This window comes from Hordeum vulgare, chromosome 6H (assembly GCF_904849725.1).
Source record: "Hordeum vulgare subsp. vulgare chromosome 6H, MorexV3_pseudomolecules_assembly, whole genome shotgun sequence".
NCBI lineage: Eukaryota > Viridiplantae > Streptophyta > Magnoliopsida > Poales > Poaceae > Hordeum > Hordeum vulgare.
Genome location: NC_058523.1, coordinates 368,224,993 through 368,235,915, shown reverse-complemented (window position 1 = coordinate 368,235,915; position 10,923 = coordinate 368,224,993).

Below are 10,923 nucleotides of genomic sequence, written 5' to 3'. Positions count from 1 at the left end.
GTCGACAGGAAGGGTGCTGATAACCCCGTAGCAGATAACTTGTCTAGGTTGGAGAACGTTCTTGATGACCCACAACCTATTGATGATAGCTTTCCCAATGAGCAATTGAATGTCATCAATGCTTCACGTAGTGCACCGTGTGTGACGCCCTCGATTTAATCGTACGCTAATCATACACGCAAATGCGTACGATCAAACCCAAGGACTCACGGGGAGATATCACAACACAACTCTAGACACAAATAAAATAACATCAGCTTCATATTACAAGCCAGGGGCCTCGAGGGCTAGAATACGAAAGCTCAATAAACACACGAGTCAGCGGAAGCAACAAATATCTGAGTACAGACATAAAACATGGGGTGCCTTAGAGAAGGCTAGCACAAAAGATACAACGATCGAACGAGGCGAGGCCTCCTGCCTAGGAACCTCCTAACTACTCCTGATCATCAACGGCCTCCACGTAGTAGTAGGCACCGTCGGGGTAGCAGTCGTCGGTGGCGGGGACCTCCATCTCCTGGGCTCCATCATCTGGTCGCAGCAAACGGATCAAGGGGACAAGGGGGGAGCAAAGCAGCGGTGAGTACTCATCCAAAGCACTCGCAAGTCTTACATCAGAACTATTCTAATTATGCATCAGTATCAAAGAAGGGGGTTATATGTGGACTGACTGCAGCAATGCGAGAATAGAGAGAGAAGGCCTAGTCCTATCGAAGACTAGCATCTTCAGGGTCTTGCAGCAATAGACGAGAGTAGAACAGGGGTAACACATTAATAGTCATATTGTTGCAGCAATATTAAAGTGAGGTCACGCCTAAAGATCCTCCCTCGACTCCCTGCGAGGAAGCAATCCCGAGGCAAACTAATTCCAGTTAAGTAACAATTGTAGTTGTATAAGATCGGGGCACAACTCCAAGTCGTCCTGTAACCGTGGACACGGCTATCCGAATAGTTAATTTTCATCCCTGCAGGGGTGCACCACATGTCCCGTCACGCTCGATAACACTCTGGCCGGACATACTTTTCTGGGTCCTGCCCGGCCTCGGAATATCGACACGTCACAGCCCCACCTAAGACTAATCAGAGAGGCCAGCCCGCCGGTCTAAATCCTAAGCACAAAGGGTTCATGGGCCCAATTCCCCTTCACGCTCCTGCACGTGGCGTGGGCGGCCGACGTCAGTCCTAGCATCCCTTAATCACAAGCACGATGCATCTCGGGACCACTCGGGCGCGCGCCGCTACATTGCTGGCATCTGAAAAGCTTCGGCTGATACCGCGATGCCGAGTACCCATAATTCTTCCCGCGTAGCCGGTTAGTGCGAAAAGGTCTCCGACCAACCCAGATCAAATACCCAAATCTATTAGCATTTTAATTAGGCCAACAACACAGTCTCACGGGAATCCACCCGTCTTACAACTAATCACCAAAACCCAGTAACATGGTCGAGTAACTGTGTGGTTGTAACATCGGGGGAATCCGAGGTATCACCCTTGTTGGATTCCGAACGATGTACCCGTCCCGGTGGGCTTAGAGGAATCACCCTAGGGGGTCCCACACTCGCGGGGTTGCACGACAGAGGCGTCATCGGGAATGGTGAAAGAGGAATCACCCTCGATAACCACGACCGACTAGCTATACTACAGAGATATCATCGGGAGTACTTAGTGAGGTGTCACCCTCGGTACCCGATAGTATCTCTGTAGCGTCGTACAACAAAGGGTGGTGAATGTGCTGTGTCGGGTCTGGCTCGTCGATCAGAGATCGAGAATTGAAAACAAGCAGGGCAACTGGACTACGGGGTCAGAGGGGATGACTGCTCCACCTATACTAAGCAGATTAAAGGTACAGGACTGAAAGTAGCAGTTCATGAAAAACAGGCTATGCATCAGATATAGGAGCTAACTATAACAGTAGCAAAAATACTAATGCAAGCAGTAGAAAGAAAGACATAGGCGATATAGGAATGATCAAGGGGAGTTTGCTTGCCTTGCTGCTCTGCGGCAAAGGACTGATCGGCAGGGTCGTAGATGTACCCGGCAGCAGCGTCAGTCTCGGGGTCTACCGGTAAGAAGAGGGGGAAGAAACAATAAATAATAGCACCGATGCAACACAAAGCATGACAAGGAAAGATGCAGGCTAGACATGAGCTAAGCAGCAACATCCGTCATAGACGGGTCGGAAGAATATCTGACGATATTTTCCGGGTCTCGGGCTACTACCGGTTATACTGGAAACGATGGAAAAGTTCCATGTTTGCTATGCTAGGGACGCGTGACAGACGAACGGACCGTGTATCCGGGTTCGTCTCGCTTTGCTGATCAACTTTCATGTTGAAATTATTTTGATCTGACTTACGGATTATTTAATATTAATTTTCAAAGTTTTATTAATTATTTAGGAATTAAAAACAGATTTAAAAGATTTAATAAAATCCCATTATGGCATCATCGCGATGTCATGCTGATATCACATTTGACTGGTCAACTGACCAGCGGGTCCCGAACGTCATAGGCACAAGTTTTTATTAAGATTAAATATTATTGAAATCAGATTAATTTAATGAGGGACCCACGTGTCATACTCTAATTATTCTAATTAATTAATTTAGCTAATATATCTATTTATTTATTTATTTAATAAAAACATTATTTTTATTTATTATTTTTAATTATCGCGTGGGGCCTCCCTGTCATAGACAGCGGGTGCGTTGGCCCCACCGTAAGTGACCCAAGGCCATTTACTCATCTTTTTTATTAGATACCTAACCGTGCAAATACCATATTCCTCTAAATATCCATATACGCAAATACATACATCACATCTCATACATACATACATACATACGCATCTAATACATCATTTGTTTTTATTTCTTTTACTCTCAACACTCATCTCTCTCTGTGTTAACAGAGAGACACAGAACTCTCTCTGCTCCAACTCAACCTAGAAGAACACAAACTTCACTCCCTCCTACCGGAGTCTACCGTTGACGGATCGAGGCCTCGTTTGCCGGAACGGAACCGGGGCGGCGAGGAGAACGACATGGTGGGAGGAGCCCGAGGAGGGGCTCACCGACGGTGACGAGACGGCCCGGTGAAGCCGGAGTTCGCACGAAGGTGACGGTGGAGACGGCGTGGTTCCGGTGGTGGAGGGGACGGTGATGATGGTGATGACGCGCCGACGAGGGGGAGCCGGCCGGATCCGGCGAGGTGATGACGTCTCCCTGCCCGGTCCCTCCGGGACCGAGCGGGAGAAGGCCGACGGGGGCCGGGGCTCGCCGGGGGAAGGAGGAGGCCGAGGGGCTCGCCGGCGGGAGGAGGTGGCACGCCGGCCAGGGAGGGGGCTCGTCGGACAGGGAGACAGGGGAGGCCGTGAGGGTGGAGGGAGGGGCCAGCGAGGGGTGGTGGCCGGTGGAGAGGATGGAGGGAGGGGCCCCGGGGTGGCTCGCCGGTGGGAGGGCTGCTCGCCGGCGGGGGGGGGGGGGGGGGAGGAAGGCCGCCGGCGGGAGGATCTGGGAGGGGGAAGGCGACGGGAGCAGAGAGGGTCGTGGGGAGGGGGCGAGATGGGGTGGCCGAGGGAGAGAGTCACGGGAGGAGAGGAGGGTCCTCTCGTGGGGGGGGAGAGGACCGAGAGAGGGGGGGAGGTGGCGCTGTCGTGGGGGTGGGGCCCCCACGAGGGGGAGGCTGGGGGCGCTGGCGGCGCCTAGGGGGGGAGGGAGTAGCGAGGTGGCGGCTAGTGTTTGAGCCATGGAGGGGGCGCGGGGGCCTGGCCAGTTGGGCCCTTTTGGCCCAGTTCGGCCAGGGGGGTGGGGTTGCTTTTTTTTGTTTTGTTTTTTTGTTGTTTTGTTTTGTTTTGCCTTTTCTTATTATTTCTTTCTTTCCTATTTTCTTTTCACTAACTGATTTTTCTTTTTAAATACTTTCTTTTATTATACTTTCTTTTTCAAATTATTATACATACTTCTAAATCTCTCGTTCATATACATATTCTTTTAATATTTGAAATGAACTTATAAAGTACTTTTTCTTTTGCTTTCAAATTTTGGATCCGGACAGACTCGAATCAACGCGGGTCTGAGATGGGAATTCGATGACGTGGCATCATTAGCGGTTGATCACTGTAGCTTAATTACAATAATTACTGTTGCAAAAGTCGAGGATGTCACAATTCTCCCCTACTAACAAGAATTCTCGTCCCGAGAATTAAGAGGTAGAGGGAAAGAGCCCGGGGTATTCATCACGAAGATGATCCTCGCGTTCCCAAGTGGCTTCATCTTTAGAGTGATTTGACCACTGCACCTTAAGGAACTTGGTGACCTTGCGACGAGTCTTACGTTCATCTTGGTCGAGAATGCGGACCAGATGCTCTTTATAAGAGAGGTCTTGTTGTAGCTCAAGCATATCGTGATCCACTGCTCGAATAGGGTCCTTGAAGCAGCGACAGAGCTGAGAAACATGGAAGACATCGTGAACCTGAGAAAGGTTCGCCGGCAGCTCCAATTGATAAGCCACTCTTCCACGCCTTTCGAGAACAGTGAAAGGACCAATATAACGAGGAGCTAACTTGCCCTTGATTCCGAAACAGTGTGCACCTCTCATTGGTGTGACACGAAGATAAGCCTTTTCGCCAGGTTGATAGACCATATCTTGATGATGACGGTCATACTGACTCTTCTGACGAGACTGGGCAGCCTTCAGATTCTCATGAATAATGCGGACTTGATCTTCGGCATGTTGAATAATATCCGGACCGAAGAGTGATCGTTCCCCAGTTTCTGACCAATTCAGAGGAGTTCGACACCTTTGCCCATACAATACTTCGAAAGGGGCCATCTTCAGACTAGCTTGATAGCTATTGTTGTAAAAGAACTCGGCATACGGGAGAGATTCCTCCCATTTCTTATCGAAAGAAATGACACAAGCTCGAAGCATGTCCTCGAGAATTTGGTTGACTCGTTCAACTTGTCCCTGGGATTGAGGATGAAATGCAGTGCTGAAGGACAGATGAGTCCCCATAGCCTTCTGAAAACTTTCCCAGAATTTTGAAGTGAACAAACTGCCACGGTCCGAACTGATTACCAACGAAATACCGTGAAGTGAAACAACTCTTGACATATAAAGATCTGCCAGTTGACTAGCATTAATCGTTTCTTTGACGGCCAGGAAATGTGCAACTTTGGACAGTCGATCAGTGACGACAAGAATAGCATCATTACCTTTCTGAGATCTGGGAAAACCAGTGACAAAGTCCATTTCAACATGGTCCCATTTCCACTCGGGAATAGAGATAGGTTGCGGAGTTCCAGCAGGCTTTTGGTGTTCTGCTTTGATACGCCGGCATATATCACATTCTGCCACATAGCGTGCAATGTCTTGTTTCATATTGGGCCACCAGAATCTTTGCCGGATGTCTTGGTACATCTTGGTACTACCCGGATGAATAGACAATGGTGTGTCATGAGCTTCTTCCATCACCTTCCCAGTCATCCTAAGATTTTCCTTCTTATTTGGGACGAATAGGCGACCCTTGAAATACAAGGCGCCACCTTCATCAACAGTGAAAAAGGAGGGTTTACCCTTCGCAATATAGCTCTTAATCCTGTCGACATCATCGTCAAAGTCTTGCAGATTCTTTATGGAGTTCACAAGATCTGGTTCAACCACTAGGTTACTGAGGGAACCCTGATTAACAACACGAAGGTTCATCTTTTGATACTCTTCAGGAGGAGGAACAAGGTAACCCTGAGGAACAATGTGGAGGTTCAGCTTACGGAATTCCTCTTGCAGACGATCGTGAACCTGATGAACCTGGAGGTGGTTGCAGTATGACTTGCGACTTAAGGCATCAGCCATTACATTAGCCTTTCCAGGGGTATATGATATACTACAGTCAAAATTTGCTATACGCTCCATCCATCTTTGTTGACGCAGGTTCAGCTCCGGTTGAGTGAACAAGTACTTCAGACTTTGATGGTCAGTGTAGATTTCACAGCGATTACCGACAAGGTATTGTCGCCATTCCTTCATTGCATGAATGACTGCGGCAAGCTCGAGATCATGAACTGGGTAGTTCTCTTCATGACCACGCAGTTGACGTGAAGCATAAACGATCACCTTGCGATCCTGCATTAGGACACAACCTATTCCTTGGCGAGAAGCATCACAGTATATGACGAAGTCCCTTTTCGTATCTGGAGGAGCAAGTACTGGAGCGGACGTCAGTTTGTCCTTGAGTGCCTGGAAACTTTCCTGACATTTATCAGTCCATTCATACTTAACACCTTTGTGAAGCAGGTTGGTTAAGGGCTTCGCAATCTTGGAGAAGTTCTCGACGAATCGACGGCAATAGCTGGCGAGTCCGAGAAAACTTCTGACTTGCTTGAGATTCTTCGGGGGAGTCCAGTCAAGAATAGCTTGAATTCGTTCGGGGTTGACCGCAATACCATCCTTGGAAATCACATGACCAAGGTAAGTCACTTCGTCTAGCCAGAACTCACATTTGGAATACTTCGCATAGAGTTTATGCTCCCGAAGCTTATCCAGTACAAGACGAAGATGCTCAGCATGCTCTTCTTTGTTCTTCGAAAACACCAGAATATCATCCATATATACCACGACAAATTTGTCGAGGTAGTCCATGAATATATAATTCATCAATCGAGAGAAGGTTGCCGGTGCATTGGTTAAGCCGAAGGACATGACGGTGTACTCGTATGATCCATATCAAGTAACAAAGGCGGTCTTTGGAATATCCTCCTTGCGAACACGGATCTGGTGGTATCCCAACCTCAAGTCGAGCTTAGAGAAAACGGTGGAACCAGCAAGTTGATCATACAAATCATTTATCCGAGGGAGAGGATATTTGTTTTGAATAGTGGCCTGGTTGATAGGACGATAGTCTTGAACCAATCGATTTGTCCCATCCTTCTTCTTAACAAAGAGAGAAGGTGCTCCCCAAGCAGAGGAACTCGGACGGATGAAACCCAGACGGAGCGAGTTGTCAATTTCTTGCTTAAGTTCAAGGAGTTCATGTGGTGGCATTTTATAAGGACGCTTGGCAATAGGAGTGGTACCGGATACCAAGTCAATGACAAACTCGACAGCTCGAGCAGGGGGAATCCCCGGAAGTTCTTCTGGAAAGACATCTTGAAATTCTCGGACCACTGAATGTTTTCAATCCCTTCCAGAGGCGACGCATTTAATGCATTCAAAGCATACAGCCGTGCCTCAGCATTACGGACGAGATGCGCATGGTAGCTTATTACTTCATCTGAAGGGTGTAGGAGGTGGACGGTCTTGGTGGCACAAACGATCGATGCCGTATGAGCTTTCAACCAGTCCATCCCCAATATGAGATCAATGTTGGATGACTTTAGTAGGATGGGGTTGGCAAGGAATTCTAATCCTTCAATTTCAACTGGAACATGGGGGCAAACCACAGAGGTTCGGCATTCGCCCCCAGGGGTGTTTACCACTATCGGGATGTTCATCTCATCGCTCCTAATGTCATGCATGTATGCAAAATTTTCCGACATAAAGGAATGCGATGCTCCTGTATCAAACAATACAGAAGTAGGTACTCAGTTAACGAGAAGTGTACCCATCACGATAGCAGGATGGTCTTGAGCTTGACCCATATCAATGTTGTTGGCCTGACCACGAACATAAGCAGGCTTAGTGTTGAAGTTGCGGTTCTGGTTGTTGCCACTGCCAGTTGCGGGAAGTGCCAGCTGATTCGGATTCTGCCTGCAGTCTCTAGCACGGTGACCTGGACGGCCACACTTGAAGCACAGCCCGTCCTCAGGACGGGAAGGAGGAACTCGAGGCGGTGGAGCTGGGAGCCTCGGCTGCCTAGGTGGTGGAGGAGGCAGGCGAGCTGCAGCATAGGACGACCTCGGAGTAGGAGCAGGTGCATGGTACATGTTTCTGGGAATCCAGATCTTCCGCTTCTGTGCAGATGAGCCCGAAGATGAGCCCATGTCACGGTTGCGCTTGCTGCTATCTTTGTATTCCTGCAGACCAGTCTCAACCTGAATAGCCTTGTTCACGAGGGTGGCGAAATCAGCATAGTCCTGAACGAGGAGTGTCAGCTTGATATCAGGGTGGAGGCCTTCACGGAACTTCTCCTGCCTGCGTGCATTAGTCGCAATGTCTTCTTCAGCATAGCGAGATAATTCCAGAAATTCCCGCTGATAAGCATCCACAGTCTTGTTGCCCTGGACCAAGTTGCGGAACTCACGCTTCTTCCGGTCCATGATTCCCTGGGGAATGTATCGAGCACGGAAAGCAGCATTGAACTCTGCCCAAGTGATGATAGTCCCATCGGGCTGAGAGCGCCTGTGGCTGTCCCACCATTGAGCAGCGGGACCCTTCAGAAAGTAGGCGGCAAAGTTGACATAGCTCGCCAGGGGCACATTGGCAGACTCTAGCTCATAGGAAATGTCACGGAGCCAGTCATCAGCATCTAGAGGCTGAGTTGAGCTGCGGTAGATCGCAGGGTTGAGACGGCAGAAGTCTTGCAGTGTCACGCCTTGTGGTTGGTTCATGTTCGGCCTTTGGAACTGATCCATGAGCCCTTGCATAAACTGGCGGTTCAGCTCAAACTGTTGGATCATCCCCGCCATATACTCAGGAGGCGGGGGTGGTGCATCGTTGGTAGGGCCACGCGGGCGGCCAACTGGTCTAACCATCCTGTTAAATATTTAGCAGGGGTAGTTTAGCTTAAAGTAATTGAAAGGCATCGCACGCATTCATGAAGTAATCAAGCATAACGAAAGGGAAATGCGATAGATACTCCATCGTAGTTGAGTTCGACATACAGACCCATACATAAGTTCGATTACAGACTAACGATTAAAAATTCGAAATTTGGCGATAGCCCGGACGCAGTTGACGATACCCTGGACTCACTAGGCGGCACGCAGGCACGCGGTGGAAGAGTACCACAACGAGATGTAGCGATAAGGCTACATCAACGTCGAAGAGGACGATCGAATCCTGGTAGCTGGCGGTGATAGAAGGTAGGGACAGGACCCTGTGTCCCGTTGTGACTCTGGTGAGGGTACCGCATCCAATCGAGCAGCTGAGGTCCAAGTGCAGGGGTTCTACCCCCAACATCAGTCCACTCGAGAGCTGATGGTAGCTCTGTCCTGCTCGGCTCGCAGATGCGCATAGGTGGAACCCTCGGACAGTGTGATGGGTGCAGCTCTGTCAACGCGTCGTAAAGACGAGCGCGCGTAGCATACAACTCCACAGTCAGAGCTCGAAAAGCACGATCCATTGCCTCAGTGTACTGCACCAGAACCCGCGCGTCGTAGCGACGCGTCACGTAGGGGGCGCAGACAGCGACGTAGGAACGGTCGCTGCGCTCCCGAACGTCAGAAGCGTAGGCAGTGAGATCAGATCCAGTCTCATCCCCAGCAGGAGTATGCGGGATGTATCTGAAAGGGCTGTCCTCCAGGTGAGGGTACGCCCCACGGAGACGGGTGATGGCCATGTAGGCTGCATCATGGACGGCCATCTCGACCGACACTCCAATACCACAGAACACGTGGCGCTCGAGGGTCTCGCCGCCCCTCTGGTCGAAGATGCGAACCTCAGCCTGGTACTGGTACTGGTTGTACTCGCGGAAATCCTCAAACACAGTGTACTCGGGGTACCAGCGATATCCCAGCCTGGTCAGGAGATCGACCAAAATGGCCGGGAACCCAGTCGTCTCAGTGGCCTGTGTGAGGCGCACGTGCTGCCTTGCAGGACGCATCTGAAAATAAGATTGACGGATGTCAATGACAGTGTGTGTAATACATATTCAGGAGAAAAAGAGTAGATAGTCCAGCGCTCCAGATTGATGTGATGTAACCAGACGTTCGGCAATATCAGCACTGGGGATGTAACCAGACGTTTCTTCAACTCTTGAAAACTGGTTTCGCATTCCTCAGTCCAAACATACTTGGACTCCTTCTTCAACAACTCTGTCATGGGCTTGGCGATCTTTGAGAAATTCTCAATGAACCTCCGGTAATATCCGGCAAGTCTAAGGAAACTGCGGATCTCCTTGACTGTTGTGGGTGCTACCCATTCGGTGACTGTTGCGACCTTGGCAGGGTCCACTGCTATTCCTTCTCGTGAGATGACGTGTCCGAGGAATCCGACTTCCTTCAACCAAAACTCACATTTGCTAAACTTTGCATACAGCTTATGCTCTCGAAGTTTCTCCAGAACTAGACGCGGATGTTCCTTGTGTTCCTCCTTGTTCTTGGAGAATATCAGTATGTCATTGATGAACACCACAACAAACTTGTCCAAGTATTCCATAAATACCTTGTTCATCAGATTCATAAAATATGCCGGAGCATTAGTCAGTCCAAATGACTTGACCATGTACTCATACAAGCCGTACCGTGTGGTGAAGGCTATCTTGGGTATATCATGTTCACGAATCTTCAGCTGATGATACCCGGATCGAAGATCGATCTTGGAGAATATTCGGGCTCCAACTAACTGGTCAAACAGATCATTGATCATCGGCAAGGGGTACTTGTTCTTGATAGTCACCTCGTTCAACGCACGATAGTCGACTACCATTCTCAAGGACTTATCCTTCTTTTCAACCAAGAGCACTGGGCTCCCCATGGTGAAGTACTTGGGCGAATATACCCTTTGTCCAACAACTCCTTAATTTGCTTCTTGATTTCTACCAAGTCATTTGCGGGCATCCGATAGGGTCTCTTGGATATCGGGGCTGTTCCGGGTAATAGCTCGATCAGGAACTCAATCTCTCTATCAGGTGGCATGCCCGGCAATTCCTCCGGAAATACATTTGGATAATCCTGTACAATCGGTACTTCCTCCTGGACTACTCCCGTGAGAGAGTTTACTCATTTACTCCGTGTCGGGCGCTGAGACACGTACTTAATCCGCTTT